The sequence below is a fragment of the Chaetodon auriga genome, chromosome 4 (genome assembly GCF_051107435.1).
Source record: "Chaetodon auriga isolate fChaAug3 chromosome 4, fChaAug3.hap1, whole genome shotgun sequence".
Classification (NCBI taxonomy): domain Eukaryota; kingdom Metazoa; phylum Chordata; class Actinopteri; order Chaetodontiformes; family Chaetodontidae; genus Chaetodon; species Chaetodon auriga.
This window is the reverse complement of record NC_135077.1, coordinates 18,063,520-18,073,998: the sequence shown is the minus strand read 5'-3', so window position 1 is coordinate 18,073,998 and position 10,479 is coordinate 18,063,520. Positions and strand designations below refer to the sequence as shown.

Here is a 10,479-nt window from a genome sequence, read left to right as displayed (position 1 = left end):
ACAACTGCTGAGCAGAGAGCCACAGAAAAAACATCCAAACAAGCAAAGAAAGCTTCTGATATGCCCTTTGAAAACCATTATACTTCAAGTCCTGCACTCTGTTGTTTTGTCAACCTGATACACAGCAGTGGTTTATATTCTGTTGACATCTGGATTCAAATGGACGTGTGTTTACTCAAGTCCAGGTGCTTTTAGATTCCCCTTTAGATTTTCATAATCACAGCCCACCACACCCACAGGTATACATTTGACAGGATCTGGTTAATCCCCAGAAAAGCCTGGAGGATGTTGATCACAGCCTCCCTGTTGTGTTTTATCTCCGTGGCTCCTCCGAATGCCACGCTACGCAAACAGATTAGCTTTAACGCTACTCAGAGCAGCAGCTTCATGTTATTCAGAGGAAAGAAAGGGAGCACTGCAGCTCTAAGACATCAAGTCAAAGGCGGAGCTCAGTTCATCCCTGCAGGATCAGGATCAGAGTGGCTCCTATACAAGAAATCCTTTCAAAAGAATTTAAGGTCATTTAAAAATGCACTTAAGAGAAGTTATACTGTTAATAATGTAGCTGAAAGTTTTCCACAAAACAGTCAACAGCTCTTCACTGCTAAGATAAGATAAACTTTATTGATCCCACACACTTTTCAATTATCTTTTAAAATGATTTTAAAAGCTCAGAGATTTGTGTAAAACCTGGAGGAATGAGCCAGCATTTTCATATCACTGAGGAATAGTACTGCAGGTCTCATCCACCTGAAGTTTGTCTCTCTTCAACACAGTGCACCGAATTCTGCAAATGAAAAAGAAAAGAAATGTTCTGCTGTGCTTTTTAATCATGTGTGTTTGTCTGTTGTCTTGATTAGAACATTTAGAGGAGTGGGCAAACTTGCAAACCCCCTCTGTTCAAGCCCATCAAAGCGTAGTATTATTGGTGTGTAATTTATGTCAGTCGAGCAGTGATCAGTGTAATTTTACCACAAGTGTAGAAGAAAATAACTAATATGTGCATTATTCTTAGAAATCATACTTCCTTTTCACTGATGTCAGCTGTCAGTTTATCTCTGAAAATACTTTTCATTAACAAGTTGTGGAAGAACAGTTCAACTTGTACAGTAGAAGGTAGCTGCAATGCAGTAATACCACACTGTAAAAGTACTGAAGTATGAGTATAAGTCCTTCAGATTTCATTTGAAGACAAGTACTGGTATCTCAAAAGCAGTGGTGGAAGAAGTACTCAGACCCTGTAAATACACTGTTTCAAGTTAAAAATCCTGCATTCAGAATTGTGCCGAAGCTAAAGTATTATCATGAAGTACAAGTACCTGAAATGTGTACTTAATTACAGCACTTGAGTAAATGTTGTTGCTTCTTTCCGCCGCCGCTCAAATCTGCTTAAATGGACCCAGTTTAACGGACCCACCTGAGTCTCCATCACTGCTTGCAGCCTTGTGATTGCACCAGTGGTCACAAGCTGCGTGCGGCGCGCGCCAGGCCCACGTGAACGCGCCCACCCCACCTGGCCCAATCACGTACGAGGAAGCTCACAACACCGCGGTCTGCCGCCGCTGCGTCTCCGCACTGTCCGTGCTGCAGCTCGGCCGGGACGCCAGCAGCTCACCTGACCGGCAGATAACCCGAAGCACGGCGCAGATTTTCTCCTCTGAAAAGTATCGAGCGCTAACTCCAACGGAGCCGGAGCGTTTCACGAGTCCCGACGAGCCCTCTCATCCCTCCGGTAAGTGAAGCGGGACGGTGCCGCCGCCGCGTCAAGCTGTGCGCGGATGTGAAATATGTACCGAGCGGCCGCAACTCTGCTGTGGAAAGTCACGGTACCGTGAGAGAGGAGGCTGCGGGTCCGTGTGAGCACAGCGGGCAGCGGTTACCCTCCCTGCTGCTGTTTGGTCTGTCTCTGAGCCTGTGAGGTGACAGCAGAAGGTGTCCTGCAATGCAGCTGAGGTCCAAAATTACATCATTATGAAGATTTATTGTAGTTTGAGGCCTGAATCTGTTGCTCTGCTGTGTGGCGGCAATGTTAACATGAGCGTCTCCAAGAACTTGATCATATCCGTTGAATGTTGCTGCTGAAGAGCTCAAAATACAACTTATTACACAAGAAATGAACATTCTTTTGGATCCAGATGTGCAAAATAGATGTTTTTTGTTTTTTTTAAAAAAAATCTTTTGATTCTCATTCAAGAAATAACATTGAAATGTTAATATACATACAGCCTGTTCATAGAATGAACCCTCTTTGGATTTCTTCATGTTTTATGATTTTTTAACATTAAATGAAACATTTAACGTTGCTTTAGTGACACTGATGAACAGAAAAAGACCTTTTAAGGAGAATACTGGAGTACTTTCCACAGACACTGTTAGTTGTTATTAGAAGTAGAAGTTCTGCTTATCTACTTGCACAATCCCTGAGTATTGTGTTTTACTTTGAAATCTGAGATATTAGTGCTGTTTCAGCGCTCAGTAACTTTTCCTGGTACTTGGTATAACCATGTTTTTATACAAAATCATTGATTTATTTAACAAAAGTAGCTGAAGTTCTTACATTTACAATGTCTATTCACAGTCATACAAGAACTTTGCATAAAACAACTTGAAACTGGCAAAACTTTGATGACTTCAGGAACTATTTGATTTGATTAATGGGTAAACAAAACTACAGATCTGACCAGATGTTTGTAATACTTCACAGCTTGTGAAGCTTGTGATGCTGCAGATCGCCCCACATGTATTTGATGGGTATTTTACTGGTTGTTGTGGATCCACTAACAGAACTGACCCCCCACCCCCGACCCTTTTAGCTCATCATGCGTGGCTTTATAACTCTGCCCCTGTCGGTTTTGTTCTGCACCTCAGACCTCGGCTTCCTCGGCTTCTCTGCACTATTATACGCACTGAGATGAATTAGAGGGCAATCCATTCAAGTGTTGGGAACAATGCCCCTGTGGAAAAAAAGAGCTTCTCCCCGGGTCAGGTCAAGGGAGAGGGCGGTGTCACCCCCCCGGTTGCTGTGGAAGCAGAGGGTAACATGGAAAACTCAATTCTCTGACGTCATCCCGAGGAGGAAGATGTTTGGGGGGCTTGATTTATTTCTGTGGGAGCACGGAGGGGCTGAATAGCTGTCGCCAACTTGGGTCAACTCGAGTGGTCTTTATTGCCTGAAAATCAGTTTTAGTCTGCAGTGACAAACGGTTAAAAAGTAAAAAACAGAAGAAGAAAGAACAGAGGGAGAAACCCCCTGTCAGCACCACAGTCTATCAGCCATAAAACGTCTCATAATGCTGTGCTGATGGATTTTGTTACTTCTCCACAGTCTGTAATGTGATCGTGTCCGTGCGTTGTTTGTAAGTACCGTTCACAGGTACTGAAGTGTGTTCTAATGAAGCCTGTTTCTCTGGACCCTTGGGCAAACACTTTTCCCCACTGCCACGTAAACATGTTTGCATTCCCTCCATGTTTCCCTGCTGTTGTCTCTATGGTGACCTGAACACCTGCTTTCTAAAACATGCGCCTTCCTCAGGATCTGTTGGTCCGAGCCTGTCGTTGATCAGTCTGCAAGCTTCTGCAGCCGAAGTTGGTTCGATGCTGCACATGACTGCGAAAGCCAAGAGGGACAGCGAGATTTGCCTAAAGCTTATCTTGGCACTGGGCTCAGATTGCTGAAGCAACAATTGCAGAGCAGAGCCAGAGGTGACGGAGGCGCAGTGGTCTGCTGCAGGCCAGACACTGATCACCTGTTAACAAAAGAACAAACAGAGGAAGACTCAAAGCTCTGTTTTTGATCCGTCGCACCGCAGATGGTTTGCTCCGGCTCATGTCGTCCCGCCTCCTGGTCATTACCTCGCCGGAGTGGGTTTTGTTTCACCTGGTTTACTTTTTCTCTGGGCGCTGTAATACCTTTGTATTTTTTATTAGGAGTTCAGTGTGTGTGTTGTGACCTGATGTGTCATTTACTCCTGGAAAATCCTCTCTGGAGTACCTTTGAAACTGCTGTGTCACCATGTGGTTAAAATGTCAGAAAATGGTGAAAAACGTCAATTGGTGTTTCTCAAAGCCGAAGATGACGCCCTCAAATTTCCTGTTTTGCCCACAATCCAATGATATTCAGTTTACTGTCATAGAGGAGTGAAGAAACCAGAAAATATTCACATTTAAGAAGCTGGAATCAGAGAATTTTTTTTTTTCTTAAAAAATTACTCAAAATGATCAATCTATTATCAAAATAGTTGCGGATTAATTAAATAGTGGAAAACGAATCAGTTGCTCTTGTTAAAAGTGGTTCATATCTATGAAAAGTCGTTCACTCTCCTTTAACTCATGATGAGAATCTTTAACACCTGAATGCTTCACTGTTATCACCAGCTAGTAGCAAATTGTGTCTGTCTGTCGTTTGATATGTGGCGTCCAGCCGGTTTGTCGGTGCGGCTTTAAAGGTAAACACTCTGTTGCCGGTTTATTAGGTACACTGAGCTGATACAGATGCAGTCTGTGTCCTGTAATAAATGCTCTCATCATGAAGGTTATGGTGTTCAGCTCTTGTTTAAACTGTCGCAGAGAGGGGTTGATTCAGCTTTATGATCTTTCTGGTGGATGTTTGTTTTGCATTATACCGCAAGTGTTTTATATTTAGTCTACCCTCACTGATGGAAATGGTGTGGACGAAATATTAGAAACACCTTTCAGTATTACACATGGGAACAAATTCTAAAATTATGAGCTGCTTACCAACAAACTTCTAATGAGTGAGACGTTCAAAACATTTTTCTGCTTGGTCAGTTGTTAAGAGGATAAGCACAGATCCTTGTTTGTTTGAACCAGATTTAAAAGGTTTTGCTGTTGGTTATATGATTAGATGAATTCCCTCTTCAGTTGCAGGTCAGCTGACAGGCGTGATATAACCTGTGTCACAGGTGAGATAGTCATTAGTCTTAGCTGAACCCGTCTGAAGCCTGTTTAAACAGTCATTGACAGAGCTGGCGTGCATGCTCTGCAAACCTGCATCTTTAATCTTCAAAATCTGAACACCTCGTTTGAGACGCGGGCTGTTATTACCAGATTTGTGCTAAGCTTTGGGGATGTGTTGTGTTGGGGCTCCCGTATCTGCACACAGTCTTTACACAATCCTGCGTTCCCTGACTCTGCAGCTGTTTGTGTGACAGTAGAGGACACCCTGAAGTGACTGCAGATACGAGGCCGTTTTAATTTTTCTGAATATGCATCTCCATTAGACTGTGCTCCAGGCACCTCAGCACAGAAGAATTATTAGTATTTGTCACATGATGCTACATTCTGCCTCGGATTTAGAGCTGATATAAGCACTAAAATGATTTATGACAGTGTTGGTAATCGTTGTGTTTTGGCGATCTCTAACTCTTATTTTCAAAATGTCCTTTATTATTAATTATTTCCTCATACTGCCAACAGAAATTAAATGCTACACTTGCACAGCCTTCTTCTCTTAAGAAACGACCAGTTAGACATAATTTCTGCCTCAGCATTCTGCAGGCTGTCTCTCTGTGCAACAAATCTAATTAAAAAAGAGGGTTTCAATGGGCTATGATGTTTTTTTTCTATAGATTACCATCATCGATCTGCTTGAGATCAATGTGTTAACGAGTCTAGACGAAGTTCTTGGATGAAATTTTCTTGATATCCCGACAGCAGTCAATAAATCAAATGCTCTAACAAAAAAACACCTGGTATCTGTGGCTTATGCAGACCTTAATTAGCCAATCCAATCATTTCATTCAGGCGAAAAGAAATGATTGGATGACCTACCTGCCTGCCTATCGACATACCTGCCTGCTCGTGCACTCATTGCATACGACTTGAGTCTCCCACAAGGCTCGGCAGATGTGTTGCCAAAGCTATAGCAAGCTAGTTGTACAAAAATGGCAGAGAAAGTGCAGCTGAAATGTCCCAAAGCTAACATGCTAGCTCAACAGCTGTGAGTACTAACGCATACATGTTTATTGTTTGACCAACGTGACCAACCCCAGCTTTAACTGTGGCTGTTGGTAAAATAAAGTATCAGTCAGAAGAGGCCATAAAAGACACTTTCTCAATTCAGTACTCTTAGAGACATTAGGTTATGTAGGCTAATGTTAGCTAATGTTAACAACATTAACAGTTTTTAAAGATCCTGCTCTAATGTGTTTACATTGGAAGTGATTGGGGACAAAATCCACCGTCTTCGTTCTGCGCCGTTCTGAAGCTACTGAGACTTCAACAGCATCTCGAAATATTGAGAACTTATCCTTTAAAGAATAAAATGATGGTGTTCCTCCACTAATCTCTACTGTAGCATCATCATTCCTCTCCAAAATTGAGTGTTAAATGCATATTAATGCCAGTTTTAGCAAACAACAAACATATTACTGGTAGCATGTTTTTTCAGTAGACGATCCAGTCGCATGCAGCTTCATGACTCATTAAACAGGACTCAAAGTGTAGCAGCAGAACACAATACCATGATTATTTGATCATTAATCCGAACCTTAAGTGTCCTAAATAGCCCAGCAAGTGTTTTGTACTTTCTGGACTGAACCACATAACCCAGAAACCCACATTGCAGCAGTAAGAACCAACTTTACCAACTTGATTAGAAAATGCTCATTGTTGTCCAGTTATCCATGAAAATAAAACCTATAGGTCGTATTTTAATCACTTCATGGAGTGAAAATGTGACACATGCAGCAAAAAACAAGATAATTGGGGTTGTGAGGTTAATAATGGAGCTGCTTATAAAACTTTCTGAATTAAAAAGACACTTCTGTCACCTCCAGCTGACAGCTTTCCTCTCACGCTGAATGGGACTGTGATGCAGGGAGAGATGGAAGGGAGATTGCCGTCTATTTATAGTAACGTTTGTGAATTGTGGGCCAGTTTTGAGTCAAGGCAGAGGAACATTGGGGACAGTTTTTAGGTAGATTTAATTGGCATGCTGAGGATCGAGCAGGACTTCAGTTGCTGTTTAATCGATTTTAGAGGACAGTGCACTGCAGGCTTTGAAAAGGTGCTGACGTCTCATTTTTTAAGGCATATTATTCCTGTTTCCTGCTTCTTCACATCAGCAAAGTCGGTAAAATGAGAACTATTGGAGACAAACAAGACAAAGAGGATCCTCAGCTGAGTTTCAGCAGATAAACACGATGGAAAGATCCATGTTCAACAGTATGGCAGGTTGAGTTTCAAATGGCTTGAGGAGCCGTGAACTGTACCTTGGCCTCATTAGGGATTATATTCCTCACTCTAGACAAATAACACCATGTCATAATCTCCTGAAAACCGATTTTACAGATTTGAGAGTGAACTGTTGAGTTTTGTTGGAGCCATGTTAATCCTCCATGCAAAGCCTTCTGTGTCACACATGGCTGTTTGGTTTGGAGGTCGTTGGCCTGTACATGCAGCACATTGGTAAGCCTAAACTCAGCCTGAAACTCATTCTGCAGCATTACTTTGAAGTTACCTGTCACATACAGTGCTGTTTTAATCAGAGGTGGTCCTGAATGACAGCTTCTGGCTTTTATCGTGGATTGAATTATGGATGTTTAAGGGGAGAAAAGGCCTGGGACAGCCTTGGAAGAAAAGTTAAAAGATGAGCAGACAGGTTGGAACGAGAAGAGGAAGTAAAGAAAACTCCCATGATGAGGATTATCAGATTTGACAGCTTGTGGACAGAGTACTGACATGTTCATTGATGTATTCGCTCATCCAGAGCCAAATCTTGATCGCTTTGTGTTCAGGGAGTAGAGCTGAAAGCTGGAGTGTTTTAACTCATTGATCCTTCAAAAGTGATGAGCTAATTTTGCTCCCACATAGAGGGGATCTGCAGGCCTTGAAAAGTCCCAAAAAGCATTGTTTCAATTTACTCAAAAGGGGCTGAAAGGTATTAAAAAGTCTTAAATTTAGCAAAAATTCTGAGTGCTGATGTTCCGGACTTTCATATGTGGGCCTTAAGTTAATTAGTTATTGTTTCAATTGGTGAATCCATCCATTCATCCTCCCATTTTCTGTCACTCATACATGTTTAATGATTAATTAATGATATTATTATGAAAGAAAACTGCTGGGAAGTACTGAGGAAAATGTCATATAAATGTCAATGAATTCTTGCTCATGGTAGATCATTCTCAGTCATTTCACCCCTACTGGTTTTCATTGGTATCTATTATACTGGTATGACTGTGAAACAGGTTAGAAATTGATTGAAGATCCTTCACCTAAGTCTTTTTTAACTTGGTGAACCCTGTAGAAACCCTAACATAGCGTAAAACCTGTCAATTTTCTAGATATAAGTCACATTTCTTTTGGCCTTCAAGAACATGTTGCTCACTGCGTTATGAATATTTCATTACGCCATAAATTTGCACAGGTGACTTGCCTCTGGGTCAGCACCACGGAGTGAGTCTCCGCTCAGGACATCAGCAGTTGGGTTGGAAGAGGGGTTACTTTATTCATGGGCACATGAATAATTCACTCTGTAAGGTTCTGCCAGGGTTCAGTCAGAAAATACAGACATAACGGTACCAAGCACTCAATCTTTGAAAACATTTGATAAATCCAGGATTTCCTAAATAATAGGCCCATTGTCAACAGTGTTTCCTAATTAGACTCCTTTTTCTGCTGCGTTCTGGTCGAGTGTTGCGGTGCATTACACAACCAGTGACACAAGGTGATGAATGGCCTGCAGTTCATCAGATATTTGATATTTGGTTTGTAATTTAAGCACATTTTGTCTGGATAACACAGGCTATGAGACAAGGAAGTTATATATAAGTGTTTCTTTACTTGTAAGTGACATAAACTTTGTTTGACTGAGGTGCATTTTGTTTGAGGATGAGGCTGAAGGTGATTTATGTCAGACCAGATTTCTATGGCTTGAATACATTAGTGATCCTGCTGCAGTCTGTCACCTTCTGCTTCATCTGAATGACAAACAGCAGACACTCAGCACCTGCCAAGAGCTGCTGTACTGTAAACATGGTCACTGTTTGCTACATCACCTAAAAGGTGTCATTTCATATCCTCTGTGTGTGTGAAAGGGAATTTTTGGCAACACAGTCCCTTTGTCTTTGGTATCTGGGCAGTAGTAGCTGGGGCAGTGTGTGTGTGTGTGTGTGTGTGTGTGTGTGTGTGTGTGTGTGTGTGTGTGTGTGTGTGTGTGTGTGTGGAATATGCTCAACTCTCAGTCTATTGTGTGTCCTCTCCATTGTAAACAATACATGGAAATCAGAGAAATAAGGCAGCGCTGTGAAGAGTTCTCAAGTGGACCTGAAGTCCTTTTCATCCACAGGCCCAGAAAACACACTGTCCTGCTGTACGATAGGAAATGGACTGCATTGCTTTTCTAGTATGCCGACCACTCAAAATGTTTTACAACACGTCAGCATTCACACTTTCATACACTGATGGCAGAGGCTGCAATGCAACGTGTCAACCTGCTCATCAGGAGCGAAGGTGGCATTCTCCTCAATCCTCAGTGCCTTGCCATGTCCTGTTACTCCTGCTACTGTCTGTGGTGAGAGTGTGTGTGTGTTTGTGTGTGTGTGTGTGTGTGTGTGTGTGTGTGTGTGTGTGTGTGTGTGTGTGTGTGTGTATGCATGTAGTTAGTTGAGGGTGCGTGTTAGTACATATGGAGGGTGGGAGGGTTGGGTTTTTGGTGTTGTTCTGTTTTTATTTATATTGTTTTTAACTCTTGTAAAGCACTTTGTGTTGCATTATGTATGAAAAGTGCGATACAAATAAAGTTTGATTTGATTTGATACAGCTCTTTCATAGGATACAGAAACCCACAATCCAAGTGGTGAATCACAAACAGTGTGTTCATATTTGCTTGTACAGTTATAGTACAGTTATACTTTAATCCATTCAATCCATTATCTGTGTAAAACCCTCTAAATGGGGATCCCCCATGGGCGCCATAAACAGGGCCTCGACATCCGTGGTGGTGAGGTAGAGGAGAGGTGAAGTGGTACAGACTCTAATGACAGGAGAGAGACAAACAGGCACTTTAAATATCTCTCAGCGACGATCATCATTGGCTGGCAGCACAGCCCACAAACAAATCCCAAGAGGTGAAGGCCCTTTTGATTCAATTACAATTAGAAAGGTTGTTCCTTGCTTGAACTTGGGCTAAAAGCTGCATTAGACAGTCGATTAGCTGAAAATTAATCAGCAACTGATAACTGTTCAACTCATTTAGCAAGTAACAAGATGAAGAGTCTACAGTTACGATGAGGCTGTACTTCAGCTTAGCACTTCAAGCCAAATACTAACATTAGCATGTTCATAATGCTAATGCTAGTATGTTGGTAGTAGGTATTTGGTTTGAGGTTTGGATGGTTTGTTGGACCAAACAATCTGAATCTCACATTGGTCTCAGGGAACTTGCGATGGCCGTTTTTCACTATTTCATGTCATTTTGTAGATGTGATGAAGTGATGACTGAAATGATCAGAAAAGAAA

General features: G+C 41.9%; 1 protein-coding gene across 1 annotated transcript in view; it reads left to right on the top strand.

Annotated features, from left to right (window-relative positions):
- The first annotated feature begins 1,486 nt into the window (after nt 1–1,486).
- fhdc1 (FH2 domain containing 1) overlaps nt 1,487–10,479 on the top strand; it is a 28,425-nt gene continuing 19,432 nt past the window's right edge. Inside the window, exon 1 of the mRNA XM_076728802.1 lies at nt 1,487–1,732. The gene's annotated coding sequence lies outside the window, so the exon portion shown is untranslated. The remainder of the gene's footprint in view (nt 1,733–10,479) is intronic.